The following is a 15,866-nucleotide window of genomic DNA, read 5'->3' as shown; positions in this document are numbered from 1 at the left end:
CGAAACAACTTCAAGCCTTTAAAGACAATCTAAAACTTAACACGTTCAGATTAAGGAAGGATGTTAAAGAATAGACTTGTAGTTCTGTGTAACCTGACATGTTGTTATGATTGTATGTGTGAGTGCATGTAACAAACTGCGGGAGGTCGTTAGCCAAGGATCGGCCTTATCCCACACGAGCAAAGCGTAGTAACAACATGCGCCGATTGTATTCTATGTTTCTGGTACTTAACACGAACGGCGTCCCAATAGAAGAGCATACGCTTCCTGACTAGCTTCTTTCAAAAAATGGCCGTAAGAATATAGATTTATATTACTGCAATGAAAAATAAAGTATTTCTTTCACTGCAGACCACCTTGGTTTCGTGTAACCACAATCGTCTAACAGAACTATGCCATGTGTCCTCTTATTACATAGAGGAAATCACAGAACAACGTCCTCAAATTATGAATTGACGCCACTTCTTTAATTCTAGTTTACTACTAATAACTAATAACATACATCAACTATCCATTAAACATTCAAAGAAATACTAGAAAATCTCAACAAAAGGAACCCTAACCCCCTATTGAGCATATCAGTAAACCACGACACAAGGGTTTAAGAAATTACCCGCCAATCACTAGTAGAAAAACGACCTATTGTCTCTGTTCGTGAGGGCCATTTGTCCCGGTTTTTGAACCGGGACTAAAGTGTCGGTACTAATGCCCTAAACCTTTAGTCCCGGTTCTTGCATAAACCGGGACAGATGGGCCTCCACGTGGCCGGTGCGTCGAGCCCAGGCAGGAGGCCCTTTGGTCCCGGTTGGTGGCACCAACCGGGACCAATAGGCATCCACACGTCAGCATCTCAGGTGTTGAGGTTTTTGTTTTTTTAAAGGGGGGGAAGGGTTTGGGGGTTTTGGTGGGTTAATTTAGGTGTTTCATATATTGTGTTAGCATGCTAATTAATAGAGAGAAGTGTCCTTTTTATCTCCGTGCTTGGTCGACGCTACATACTATACGTATAGAGAAAAGACTAGACACGCTAGCTAGTTAAGCAAATGAAGGAAACAGAAGATCGTCATGAACAGATGCATACAAAGAGAAGTGATATCGACCACCTCTCCTTCTCTGAGAGATTGGTCGAACAACAAGTTCTCGTATATCTATCCGACGCTACTGGCTACATATATACAATATAAGTATCTTTTACAATATAATCTCCTAATTAAAATTGAACCCTGCAGGGTGCACATAGTATTCTCCGTCTTTAGCGATCACGTGGTCAAGAAAGAATGCCGCCAATTCCTCTTGAATTCCTCGCATACGATCTGGTGCTAGGAGTTCATCTCGCATCCGAAATATCTAATTTGAAGAAGGGGGTCAATACATATATATGAATAAATGAAACTGAACACAAATGATGGTAATAAAATAAAATTGTGAATATAATTATTTACGCACTTCATATTTTTTCTCGGAGTAGCCCCGCTCACAGGTCGTGTGGAGGATGGACTCGCAAATGTAGCATCCACATGAATTAGTCCCTTCTTCCTGCCACAACCACTTTACAAGAAATAGAGTTCAATCAAACTGATAATTAGCAAGCATGCTAAATGGTATTGATGAAACTAGCGCTTGAATCACTAGGAGATGCGTGGAACATATATGCTACTATAGTACTTACTTTCGGGTGTCTAAACTGCAGCTTCTTTGGCAGGCCCGGAGTTTCTGAGGTGAATTTACTCCAAATCCTGCCAGACAAAGAAAACAATTACTTGATATCAGAAAATGAACAAATTGAAGTTGCCCATATGGTGCAATAATGATAGATTTAACTTACTTCTCTAGAATTTCAGTCATGTCCGCGTACTTTTTGGGATCTTTTCGTCTCGAGCCTAAGACGGTTACTAGTCCCTGCTCAAGTGTAATCTCTAGGAGAATATAGTGGAACCTGCGCACGCATGCATAACTCATCAATTACATTACTATAACCTCAACTAATAAGGGATACCGAATATGCACAAGACAGTAACACTCACTCGAAGTTGTAAGGGAAGAGTATTATAGCTTTGTTTTGATTTAATATAAACGATTGTAGCAGCTTGGCCTCGGTATCTTTGGCCTGAAATTTAACCATATATGCATCTATGAGATTTGTGTTAATGAATCCAATATCACCGATTTGTCTTTTCTTCAATTCGGCGATCTTCAATCTGCATAATATAGTGAGAATAATTAAAGATACATGCAATGAAAGAGCTGACCTATATATAGAGACTTAATGACAGAAGTAGTACTACTTACAGGCAGTAGCAAGTGATAATTGACTTATCGAGGGCCTTTAGATTGAAAAACTCGAAGAACTCCTCAAATGGAACATTCAACAGATCAATTCCAACGAGGTCATGCTCCTCTTTAACTCTGAGCGTCAAAATATTCCTCGCCCCAGACTCTCTGCAGGTTTTCATATATCAATCATGGAATCTTCGCATCATCGTTGTTAGAGATTTTTCATCTTTGACGAGAGGCTTCCTGTACACGTATCTGTGTTCATCCACCTCCAAGAAATCAAAATGTGCATCATAGGGCAGGTAATCTCCAAGATCGTTATAACCGGGCACCATCCCGCCCGGATGATTCGCGACGACGCTAGACACCTAGAGCGGGGGCAACGGTTGGTTCGCTTGTTCGCCGAGCTGGGCAACTTTTTTCCCAGCTCGTCGTTCTGCTAACCTTTGAGCACTGACAGTATTTCCCGACCGCTCCGCTTCGATAAATGACTTTGTAAGAATGCGCTCATAGTTGTCTTTCACCGGAGACTTTGGTGGTTTCGTCAGGGCAGCCAGAGTACGCTTCGCTTTTAACGGATCAATCTTCTCATCCAGAGGTGGATTTTTCTTTGCTTTGACCTCTTCAAAGAAGTTGGTCACTTCGTCTTGCACGATCTTCGTGTTTTCCTCGTGGCTCCTCTCGTATGGTAACTTCTCTAGAGTCTTCAGAGAGGGACCGTATCTGTATTGCCTGCCTCTGGCTGTACTGCTAGACGCCAGAGCAAACGGAGCGGCTGCGGCTGTCTTTCCTTTCTTACGAGGCGGAGGAGATGGACGACGCACCAGAGGAGCCGGAGCGGCGGCGGGTCTCTTCCGCCCTTGTTGACGAGGAGAAGGAGGAGGAAGCTGGCTGCTCGGGTGCGCCGGCGCAGGCGGAGAAGGAGGCGGACTGCTGCCACGTGTCGGAGAAGGAGGCTGAGTGCCCCGATCACTCGCCGGAGGAGGCGGAGGAGGAGGCGGAGTGCCCAGACTCCCTGGAGGAGGAGGAGGAGGCGTCCAGTTCGGAAGGTTGATGAGCTCCTTCCGCCATAGGCATGGAGTCTTCAGAGAAGAACCCAGCCGAATCTCCACTTCACCCGTAGGGTGGTCAAGCTCAAGGTCCTCAAATCCGTCCGTTATTTGATCCACCATCACCCTAGCATATCCTTCTGGAATCGGCTGGCCATGGTAGATTGATCCAGGTTCATTAGGTATAACAAAGCCAACAGCCGCCTTGACTTTCAATGTCATCCATCGCGTCATAAGGTCGCAATGTTGAGACTTTGTGATAGCATCCACGGGGTTGCCCATGAAGACAGGCTCCAGGTGCTGAGTCTGCTCGGTGGAAGCCACGCTACTTCTCCGCTGAGATGGCGGGGTAGCTTCAGGGGAAGTTTCGGCAGGTCGTTTTCTACGATCTGCTTCTCGTTCCTCTAGCCCTTGTACCCTTTCGTGCAGCGCCTGGAGTTGGCTATGCTCCACTTTCTTCCTCCTCTCTTGGGTTTTGTAACCCCCTGCATCCGGAAACCCAGCATTCCACGGAAGGGAGCCTGACATGCCTCGTGTCTGTCTAGGGTGCTCAGGATTCCCGAGGGCCATTGTGAGCTCGTCCTTCTCTCTGTCTGGAATGAACGTCCCTTCCTGTGCTGCGGCGATATAGTGCCGGAGCTTCGTGACGGGTATTCGCAGTTGCTCTTCCGTCCAAACGCACTTCCCTCATACAAGGTCCAAGGTTCCGCCAACCCCGAAGAACCAAGTCCGGCAACGGTCTGGCCATCTCAATATCTCTGGTTCGACCCCTTTAGCAATCAGGTCATTCTCAGCTTTGTCCCACAAAGGTCGGGCTTTGAGGTAACCACCTGACCCTGTGCGATGGTGATGCTTCTTCTTCACAGCATTTTTCTTGTTTGTCGCTGACATATTCTTACTCTTTTCCGATGTCTTGTGGGCCACAAATGCGGTCCATTGATCTCTGATCTTCTCAAACCGGCCGGTGAATTCTAGTGTCTCTTCTTTGTCGACAAACGTTTTCAGCTCATTATTCCACCTCCTGAATAGTTCTGCCATCTTCTTAAGAGCATGAGACTTGATCAATTCCTCTTTAACTGGCTTCTCTGGATCCTGCTCTGGCGGTAGGGTGAAACTTGCCTTAAGCGTTGTCCAAAGATCTTCTTTCTGCATATCAGAGACATAAGACGTCGGCACCTCAGGGTCTTCCTTCTTTGGCTTTAACCATTACTGGATACTGATCGGGATCTTGTCCCTAACAAGAACCCGCACTGAGGACGAAATGCATCCCTTGTCCGGATGCGTTCAATCGGCTTGCCATCGCGCGCGATTGCTGTGATCTCAAACCTTTCATCCGAGCGCAACTTTTTCTTCGGGCCTCGTTTCTTTACCGAAGCTGAGCTCGATTCGGAGGGCTAGAGGAAAAAGAAGAAAGACGAGAGTTAATTAATATGTGTACATATGAAAACAATGAATGCATCAATTAACTAGTCAGCACGGGCTTAACTAATATATATATACCTGGCCGGACTCGGTTTGGTCACTAGAGCCGTCATCACTGTCTCCTTCTTGTACCTCCATTGGGTCGCTGGAGCCATCATGAACATAGCCTTCTTCTTGTACCGGCATTAATGGGTCACTGGAGCCATCATGAACATAGCCCTCTTCTTCACCCGGTCCTTCCTGACCATCGGTGTCGTAGAGAAACAACGCAACGACATCACTTCCTTGTGCGATTATCTCCCCCAACATCGCTTTTGTTGCTTCGTCTCAGGAGTGATCCATAGTTTCTACAAATATTTACAACATGTCAATTATTATTCAAACATGGTACAAATGAATATATATTAGTGGCAAACGTAGAACTAGCTAGCTAATCACAATAAGGAATCATGTTAGTGGCCTCGACACTGCTTCTCTAGGGTTTGGGGTGGCCTAGACAACGCTTCAAGGGTTTGGGGTGGCCTCGACACAATGCTTCAAGGGTTTGGGGTGGCCTCGACGACAATGCTCTTTTAACTTGGTAAATTTGGCTGGCCTCGAGAGATTTTGTCGGGTAGGGGCACGGCGGGAGGGGGTAGGAGACCAACATCGTTTTTTCTCTAGGGTTTGGGTGTCCTCGAGAGTTTTGGTCGATCGAGAGGGCCGAGGGGGGGTGCTCCCGTGGTATAAGTTATCACGGTCGAGAGTGGGTATATATATCGACCGCCCCTCATGTCGAAGTTATCCGGGAGGGGGTTATATCAACAATGACGCGACATACATATGCATGGGCAAATAATGTTATCGGGGAGGGGGTATATCGGTACAACCCCTCGTGTTGAAGTTTGATCGGGAGGGGGTACAGCGACAACGACATACCCGATAAAAAATAAGAAATAAAAAGAGGAGAAGAAGAAAGGAATAGAAGAGAAGCAATCGAAGAAAAAAAAGAAGAAAAAAAAGGAGAAGAAGAAAGGAATAGAGGAGAAAGAAGAAAAAAAAGTCTTTTTTCATCTTTCTCCTCTATTCATTTCTTCTTCTCCTCTTCTTTTTCTTCTTTTTTCCTCTTCTTATTTATTTCTCCTCTTCTTCCTCACCTCTTCTTCTCCTTTCTTCCTCTTCTTATTTTCCTTTTTCTCCTCTCATTCTCTTTCTTCTTCTTCGTTATCTTCCTAGCTATATATAATACTTTTCTAAAAATGTAACTTTTGCATATATAAAACTTTTTCTTCTTCTTCCTTATTCCTTCTTCATTCTCTTCCTTCTTTTCCTAAATATATAAAACTTTTCTAAAAATGAAACTAACCTAAAATGTACTAAACCAGAGAACATATATAGATAAAACTAACCTAAAATGTACCCAAATGTACTAAAAATCTAACTTTTATATGCACAGAGAACATACATACATATATACATATTTATAAAAATGCAAAAAACAAATCATCATTTATATGAACATAAAATCTAAAAAAAGGACATATAATGAGAAATACACACATACATATGCTCACACATATACACATAATCTGGAAAAAAACATCATATAATCTAAAAAACAAAGGAGAGGACAGGGTGGGCAGTGCCGTCCTGACCAAGGAGAGGTGCGGCGTGGTCGGGGCAGGGGCAGAGGCACGGCGCCGGCGTCGGTGTAGAGGGCGGCGACGGCGGCGTGGTCGGGGCAGGGGCAGAGGCACGGCGCCGGCGTTGGTGTAGAGGGCGGCGACGGCGGCGTGGTCGGGGCAGGGCGACGGCGGCGTGGTCGGGGCAGGGGCGATGGCGATCGACCGGGCAAAGGGCGGCGACGGCGTCGACGGGGCGGGTAGGGGTGCGGTAGAGGCACGGCGAGGGCGCACGACGTGGTCGGGGGGCAGGGGCGACGACGGCGTGGTCGGGCCGGGCAACGGCGGCGTGGTCGGGGGCGCGACAGAGGCACGACGAGCTCGGGCAGCCTGGCGGCGTCGTCGGAGGGATCGAAGAACTGACGAAATTTTCACAAGTGCTGGCTTATATAGCAAAGCCATTGGTACCGGTTGGTGCCAGCAACCGGTACCAATGCCCCCTTTAGTCCCGGTTGGTGGCACCAAGCGGGACTAAAGGTCACTTTTCAGCAGCCCAAAGGGCGGGGAGCGGCGGCCTTTGGTCCCGGTTGGTGCCACGAACCGGTACCAATGCACCCCCTTTAGTCTCGGTTGGTGCCACCAACCGGGACCAAAGGCCCCTGTGCTGCCCGCGTTGCGGCCAAAGTTTAGTCCCACCTCGCCAGTTGAGAGGGGCGCGCAGTGGTTTATAAGCCCCACTGCCGCACCCCTCTCGAGCTCCTCTCCACTTCAGGCTTACGGGCCTACTTACTACTGCTTTGCCTGATGGGCCTTCTAGGCCTACTGCGGGCCAGAATCCTGACCCATGGTTGGGTTTCTAGTCGTATTCACGCCGTGGTGGCCTAGTTGGTGGCAAATTTTTTATTTTTTCCCAGTTTTTTTGCTTTCCTTTCTTGCTTTATTTATTTTGTTTTGTTTCTACTAACAACAAAATACTTATTTATTTTATTTTATTTTGTTTATAATTACTTATTAATTTTATTTTATGATAATTCTTTTTGCTATTAAAGTTTCTAACAAAAAAAGTTCTTTATGAAAATTCTTTTTGCTTTTAATGATTTCGAAAAGAAAACACTTTGATAATTTTAGTTGCATGAATTTTATATAATTTCAGTTTCAATAATACTAGAAGTTGGTTATAATGTATTGAACAGAAAATACTTTGATAATTTTAGTTTCAAAATTTTTATTTATGTTATTAAAGTTTTTTTTGTTTCTACTTATCTATTCTATTAAAGTTTATATTATTTTGTTTCAAATTACTTATTTATTTTATTTTATTTTGTTTCTGACTTCATTTGTTATTTTCATGCATTTACTGATTATTTTGAGATATAAGACCATGAAATTGAAAAGCATTTGAAATGAACTCTGAAAAGGTTCCAAGTTGGCATGGTATCATCATTTCACCCACATAGCATGTGCAAGAAAGTAGAGCGGCTTACGGCAAAAACTGGATGCACTTCGTGTACAAAACAGACAATCTCCTTCGAAGTATCAGGATTTCATACGGAAACTCGTCTATTACAAATGGATTTCATTTTTGATGAACTTATTTGAACCCCCTTGCTTTTCTGTGTTCAAAATTCACCATTCAAAGCCACATCATCAATTTACAACCATTTCTGACTTCATTTGTTATTTTTCATGCATTTACTGATTATTTTGAGCTATAAGACCATGAAATTGCAAAGCATTTGAAATGAACTCTGAAAAGGTTCCAAGTTGGCATGGTATCATCATTTCACCCACATAGCATGTGCAAGAAAGTAGAGAGGCTTACAGCAAAAACTGGATGCACTTCGTGAATAAAACAGACAATCTCCTTCGAAGTATCAGGGTTTCATACGGAAACTCGTCTGTTACAAAGTGATTTCAATTTTTTTGAACTTATTTGAACCCCCTTGTTTTCTGTGTTCAAAATGCACCATTCAAAGCCACATCATCAATTTACAACCCTTTCTGACTTCATTTGTTATTTTTCATGCATTTACTGATTATTTTGAGCTATAAGACCATGAAATTGAAAAGCATTTGAAATTAACTCTCAAAAGGTTCCAAGTTGGCATGGTATCATCATTTCACCCACATAGCATGTACAAGAAAGTAGAGAGGCTTACGGCAAAAACTGGCTGCACTTCGTGTACAAAACAAACAATCTCCTTCGAAGTATCAGGGTTTCATACGGAAACTCGTCCGTTACAAAGGGATTTCATTTTTGTTGAACTTATTTGAACCCCCTTGTTTTTCTGTGTTCAAAATGCACCATTCAAAGCCACATCATCAACTAACAACCATTTCTGACTTCATTTGTTATTTTTCATGCATTTACTAATTATTTTGAGCTATAAGACCATGAAATTGAAAAGCATTTGAAACGAACTCTGAAAAGGTTCCAAGTTAGCATGGTATCATCATTTCACCCACATAGCATGTGCAAGAAAATAGACAGGCTTACGGCAAAAACTGGATGCACTTCGTGTACAAAACAAATAATCGCCTTCGAAGTACCAGGGCTTCATACGGAAACTCGTCTGTTACAAAGGGATTTCATTTTTTTTGAACTTACTTGAACCCCCTTGTTTTTCTGTGTTCAAAATGCACCATTCGCCACATCATCAATTTACAACCCTTTCTGACTTCATTTGTTATTTTTCATGCATTTACTGATTATTTTGAGCTATAAGACCATGAAATTGAAAAGCATTTGAAATGAACTCTAAAAAGGTTCCAAGTTGGCATGGTATCATCATTTCACCCACATAGCATGTGCAAGAAAGTAAAGAGGCTTACGGCAAAGACTAGATGCACTTCGTGTACAAAACAGATCATCTCGTTTGAAGTATCACGGTTTCAAACGGAAACTCGTCTGCTACAAAGGGATTTCAATTTTTTTGAACTTATTTGAACCCCCTTGTTTTTCAGTGTTCAAAATGCACCATTCAAAGCCACATCATCAATTTACAACCCTTTCTGACTTCATTTGTTATTTTTCATGCATTTACTGATTATTTTGAGCTATAAGACCATGAAATTGAAAAGCATTTGAAATGAACTCTGAAAAGGTTCCAAGTTGGCATGGTATCATCATTTCACCCACATAGCATGTGCAAGAAAGTAGAGAGGCTTACGGCAAAAACTAGATGCACTTCGTGTACAAAACAGACAATCTCCTTCGAAGTATGAGGGTTTCATACGGAAACTCGTCTGTTACAAAGGGATTTCAATTTTTTTGAACTTATTTGAACCCCCTTGTTTTTCTGTGTTCAAAATGTACCATTCAAAGCCACATCATTCATTTACAACCCTTTCTGACTTCATTTGTTATTTTTCATGCATTTACTAATTATTTTGAGCTATAAGACCGTGAAATTGAAAATCATTTGAAATGAACTCTGAAAATGTTCCAAGTTGGCATGGTATCATTATTTCACCCACATAGCGTGTGCAAGAAAATAGAGAGGCTTACGGCAAAAACTGGATGCACTTCGTGTACAAAATATACAATCTCCTTCGAAGTATCATGGTTTCATATGGAAACTCGTCTGGTACAAAGGGATTTCAATTTTTTTGAACTTATTTGAACCCCCTTGTTTTTGTGTGTTTAAAATGCACCATTCAAAGGAACATCATCAATTTACAACCCTTTCTGACTTCATTTGTTATTTTTCATGCATTTACTGATTATTTTGAGCTATAAGACCATGAAATTGAAAAGCATTTGAAATGAAATCTGAAAAGGTTCCAAGTAGGCATGGTATCATCATTTCACCCACATAGCATGTGCAAGAAAGTAGAGAGGCTTACGGGAAAAACTGGATGCACTTCGTGTACAAAACAGACAATCTCCTTCGAAGTATCAGGGTTTCATACGGAAACTCGTCTGTTACAAAGGGATTTCAATTTTTTTGAACTTATTTGAACCCCCTAGTTTTTCTGTGTTCAAAATGCACCATTCAAAGCCACATCATCAATTTACAACCCTTTCTGACTTCATTTGTTATTTTTCATGCATTTACTGATTATTTTGAGCTATAAGACCATGAAATTAAAAAGCATTTGAAATGAACTGTGAAAAGGTTCCAAGTTGGCATGGTATCATCATTTCACCCACATAGCATGTGCAAGAAAGTAGAGAGGCTTACGGCAAAAACTGGATGCACTTCGTGTACAAAACAAACAATCTCCTTCGAAGTATGAGGGTTTCATACGGAAACTCGTCTGTTACAAAGGGATTTCATTTTTGTTGAACTTATTTGAACCCCCTTGTTTTTCTGTGTTCAAAATGCACCATTCAAAGCCACATCATCAATTTACAACCCTTTCTGGTTTCATTTGTTATTTTTCATGCATTTACTGATTATTTTGAGCTAGAAGACCATGAAATTGAAAAGCATTTGAAATGAACTCTCAAAAGGTTCCAAGTTGGCATGGTATCATCATTTCACCCACATAGCATGTGCAACAAAGTAGAGAGGCTTACGGCAAAAACTGGATGCACTTCGTGTATAAAACACACAATCTCCTTCGAAGTATCAGGGTTTCATACGGAAACTCGTCTGTTACAAAGTGATTTCAATTTTTTTGAACTTATTTGAACCCCCTTGTTTTCTGTGTTCAAAATGCACCATTCAAAGCCACATCATCAATTTACAACCCTTTCTGACTTCATTTGTTATTTTTCATGCATTTACTGATTATTTTGAGCTATAAGACCATGAAATTGCAAAGCATTTGAAATGAACTCTGAAAAGGTTCCAAGTTGGCATGGTATCATCATTTCACCCACATAGCATGTGCAAGAAAGTAGAGAGGCTTACAGCAAAAACTGGATGCACTTCGTGAACAAAACAGACAATCTCCTTCGAAGTATCAGGGTTTCATACGGAAACTCGTCTGTTACAAAGTGATTTCAATTTTTTTGAACTCATTTGAACCCCCTTGTTTTCTGTGTTCAAAATGCACCATTCAAAGCCACATCATCAATTTACAACCCTTTCTGACTTCATTTGTTATTTTTCATGCATTTACTGATTATTTTGAGCTATAAGACCATGAAATTGAAAAGCATTTGAAATTAACTCTCAAAAGGTTCCAAGTTGGCATGGTATCATCATTTCACCCACATAGCATGTACAAGAACGTAGAGAGGCTTACGGCAAAAACTGGCTGCACTTCGTGTACAAAACAAACAATCTCCTTCGAAGTATCAGGGTTTCATACGGAAACTCGTCCGTTACAAAGGGATTTCATTTTTGTTGAACTTATTTGAACCCCCTTGTTTTTCTGTGTTCAAAATGCACCATTCAAAGCCACATCATCAACTAACAACCATTTCTGACTTCATTTGTTATTTTTCATGCATTTACTGATTATTTTGAGCTATAAGACCATGAAATTGGAAAGCATTTGAAACGAACTCTGAAAAGGTTCCAAGTTAGCATGGTATCATCATTTCACCCACATAGCATGTGCAAGAAATTAGACAGGCTTACGGCAAAAACTGGATGCACTTCGTGTACAAAACAAATAATCGCCTTCGAAGTACCAGGGCTTCATACGGAAACTCGTCTGTTACAAAGGGATTTCATTTTTTTTGAACTTATTTGAACCCCCTTGTTTTTCTGTGTTCAAAATGCACCATTCGCCACATCATCAATTTACAACCCTTTCTGACTTCATTTGTTATTTTTCATGCATTTACTGATTATTTTGAGCTATAAGACCATGAAATTGTAAAGCATTTGAAATGAACTCTAAAAAGGTTCCAAGTTGGCATGGTATCATCATTTCACCCACATAGCATGTGCAAGAAAGTAAAGAGGCTTACGGCAAAGACTAGATGCACTTCGTGTACAAAACAGATAATCTCGTTTGAAGTATCACGGTTTCAAACGGAAACTCGTCTGCTACAAAGGGATTTCAATTTTTTTGAACTTATTTGAACCCCCTTGTTTTTCAGTGTTCAAAATGCACCATTCAAAGCCACATCATCAATGTACAACCCTTTCTGACTTCATTTGTTATTTTTCATGCATTTACTGATTATTTTGAGCTATAAGACCATGAAATTGAAAAGCATTTGAAATGAACTCTGAAAAGGTTCCAAGTTGGCATGGTATCATCATTTCACCCACATAGCATGTGCAAGAAAGTAGAGAGGCTTACGGCAAAAACTAGATGCACTTCGTGTACAAAACAGACAATCTCCTTCGAAGTATGAGGGTTTCATACGGAAACTCGTCTGTTACAAAGGGATTTCAATTTTTTTGAACTTATTTGAACCCCCTTGTTTTTCTGTGTTCAAAATGTACCATTCAAAGCCACATCATCCATTTACAACCCTTTCTGACTTCATTTGTTATTTTTCATGCATTTACTAATTATTTTGAGCTATAAGACCGTGAAATTGAAAATCATTTGAAATGAACTCTGAAAATGTTCCAAGTTGGCATGGTATCATTATTTCACCCACATAGCGTGTGCAAGAAAATAGAGAGGCTTACGGCAAAAACTGGATGCACTTCGTGTACAAAATATACAATCTCCTTCGAAGTATCATGGTTTCATATGGAAACTCGTCTGGTACAAAGGGATTTCAATTTTTTTGAACTTATTTGAACCCCCTTGTTTTTGTGTGTTTAAAATGCACCATTCAAAGGAACATCATCAATTTACAACCCTTTCTGACTTCATTTGTTATTTTTCATGCATTTACTGATTATTTTGAGCTATAAGACCATGAAATTGAAAAGCATTTGAAATGAAATCTGAAAAGGTTCCAAGTAGGCATGGTATCATCATTTCACCCACATAGCATGTGCAAGAAAGTAGAGAGGCTTACGGGAAAAACTGGATGCACTTCGTGTACAAAACAGACAATCTCCTTCGAAGTATCAGGGTTTCATACGGAAACTCGTCTGTTACAAAGGGATTTCAATTTTTTTGAACTTATTTGAACCCCCTAGTTTTTCTGTGTTCAAAATGCACCATTCAAAGCCACATCATCAATTTACAACCCTTTCTGACTTCATTTGTTATTTTTCATGCATTTACTGATTATTTTGAGCTATATGACCATGAAATTAAAAAGCATTTGAAATGAACTGTGAAAAGGTTCCAAGTTGGCATGGTATCATCATTTCACCCACATAGCATGTGCAAGAAAGTAGAGAGGCTTACGGCAAAAACTGGATGCACTTCGTGTACAAAACAAACAATCTCCTTCGAAGTATGAGGGTTTCATACGGAAACTCGTCTGTTACAAAGGGATTTCATTTTTGTTGAACTTATTTGAACCCCCTTGTTTTTCTGTGTTCAAAATGCACCATTCAAAGCCACATCATCAATTTACAACCCTTTCTGGTTTCATTTGTTATTTTTCATGCATTTACTGATTATTTTGAGCTAGAAGACCATGAAATTGAAAAGCATTTGAAATGAACTCTCAAAAGGTTCCAAGTTGGCATGGTATCATCATTTCACCCACATAGCATGTGCAACAAAGTAGAGAGGCTTACGGCAAAAACTGGATGCACTTCGTGTATAAAACACACAATCTCCTTCGAAGTATCAGGGTTTCATACGGAAACTCGTCTGTTACAAAGTGATTTCAATTTTTTTGAACTTATTTGAACCCCCTTGTTTTCTGTGTTCAAAATGCACCATTCAAAGCCACATCATCAATTTACAACCCTTTCTGACTTCATTTGTTATTTTTCATGCATTTACTGATTATTTTGAGCTATAAGACCATGAAATTGCAAAGCATTTGAAATGAACTGTGAAAAGGTTCCAAGTTGGCATGGTATCATCATTTCACCCACATAGCATGTGCAAGAAAGTAGAGAGGCTTACAGCAAAAACTGGATGCACTTCGTGAACAAAACAGACAATCTCCTTCGAAGTATCAGGGTTTCATACGGAAACTCGTCTGTTACAAAGTGATTTCAATTTTTTTGAACTCATTTGAACCCCCTTGTTTTTCTGTGTTCAAAATGCACCATTCAAAGCCACATCATCAACTTACAACCCTTTCTGACTTCATTTGTTATTTTTCATGCATTTACTGATTATTTTGAGCTATAAGACCATGAAATTGGAAAGCATTTGAAATGACCTCTGAAAAGGTTCCAAGTTAGCATGGTATCATCATTTCACCCACATAGCATGTGCAAGAAAGTAGAGAGGCTTACGGCAAAAACTGGATGCACTTCGTGTACAAAACAAACAATCGCCTTCGAAGTACCACGGCTTCATACGGAAACTCGTCTGTTACAAAGGGATTTCATTTTTTTTGAACTTATTTGAACCCCCTTGTTTTTCTGTGTTCAAAATGCACCATTCGCCACATCATCAATTTACAACCCTTTGTGACTTCATTTGTTATTTTTCATGCATTTACTGATTATTTTGAGCTATAAGACCATGAAATTGAAAAGCATTTGAAATGAACTCTGAAAAGGTTCCAAGTTGGCATGGTATCATTATTTCACCCACATAGCATGTGCAAGAAAGTAGAGAGGCTTACGGCAAAAACTGGAAGCACTTCGTGTACAAAACAAACAATCTCCTTCGAAGTATGAGGGTTTCATACGGAAACTCGTCTGTTACAAAGGGATTTCATTTTTGTTGAACTTATTTGAACCCCCTTGTTTTTCTGTGCTCAAAATGGACCATTCAAAGCCACAGCATCAATTTACAACCCTTTCTGACTTCATTTGTTATTTTTCATGCATTTACTGATTATTTTGAGCTATAAGACCATGAAATTGAAAAGTATTTGAAATGAACTCTGAAATGGTTCCAAGTTGGCATGGTATCATCATTTCACCCACATAGCATGTGCAAGAAAGTAGAGAAGCTTACGGCAAAAACTGGATGCACTTCGTGAAGAAAATAGACAACCTCCTTCGAAGTATCACGGCTTCATACGGAAACTTGTCTGTTACAAAGGGATTTCAATTTTTTTGAACTTATTTGAACCCCCTAGTTTTTTTGTGTTCAAAATGCACCATTCAAAGCCACATCATCAATTTACAACCCTTTCTGACTTCATTTGTTATTTTTCATGCATTTACTGATTATTTTGAGCTATTAGACCATGAAATTGAAAAGCATTTGAAATGAACTGTGAAAAGGTTCCAAGTTGGCATGGTATCATCATTTCACCCACATAGCATGTGCAAGAAAGTAGAGAGGCTTACGGCAAAAACTGGATGCACTTCGTGTACAAAACAGACAATCTCCTTCGAAGTATGAGGGTTTCATACGGAAACTCGTCTCTTACAAAGGGATTTCATTTTTGTTGAACTTATTTGAACCCCCTTGTTTTTCTGTGTTCAAAATGCACCATTCAAAGCCACATCATCAACTTACAACCCTTTCTGACTTCATTTGTTATTTTTCATGCATTTACTGATTATTTTGAGCTATAAGACCATGAAATTGGAAAGCATTTGAAATGACCTCTGAAAAGGTT

Source organism: Hordeum vulgare, chromosome 5H (assembly GCF_904849725.1).
Source record: "Hordeum vulgare subsp. vulgare chromosome 5H, MorexV3_pseudomolecules_assembly, whole genome shotgun sequence".
NCBI lineage: Eukaryota > Viridiplantae > Streptophyta > Magnoliopsida > Poales > Poaceae > Hordeum > Hordeum vulgare.
The sequence above is the reverse complement of the archived record's forward strand: the minus strand, read 5'-3'. Positions refer to the sequence as shown.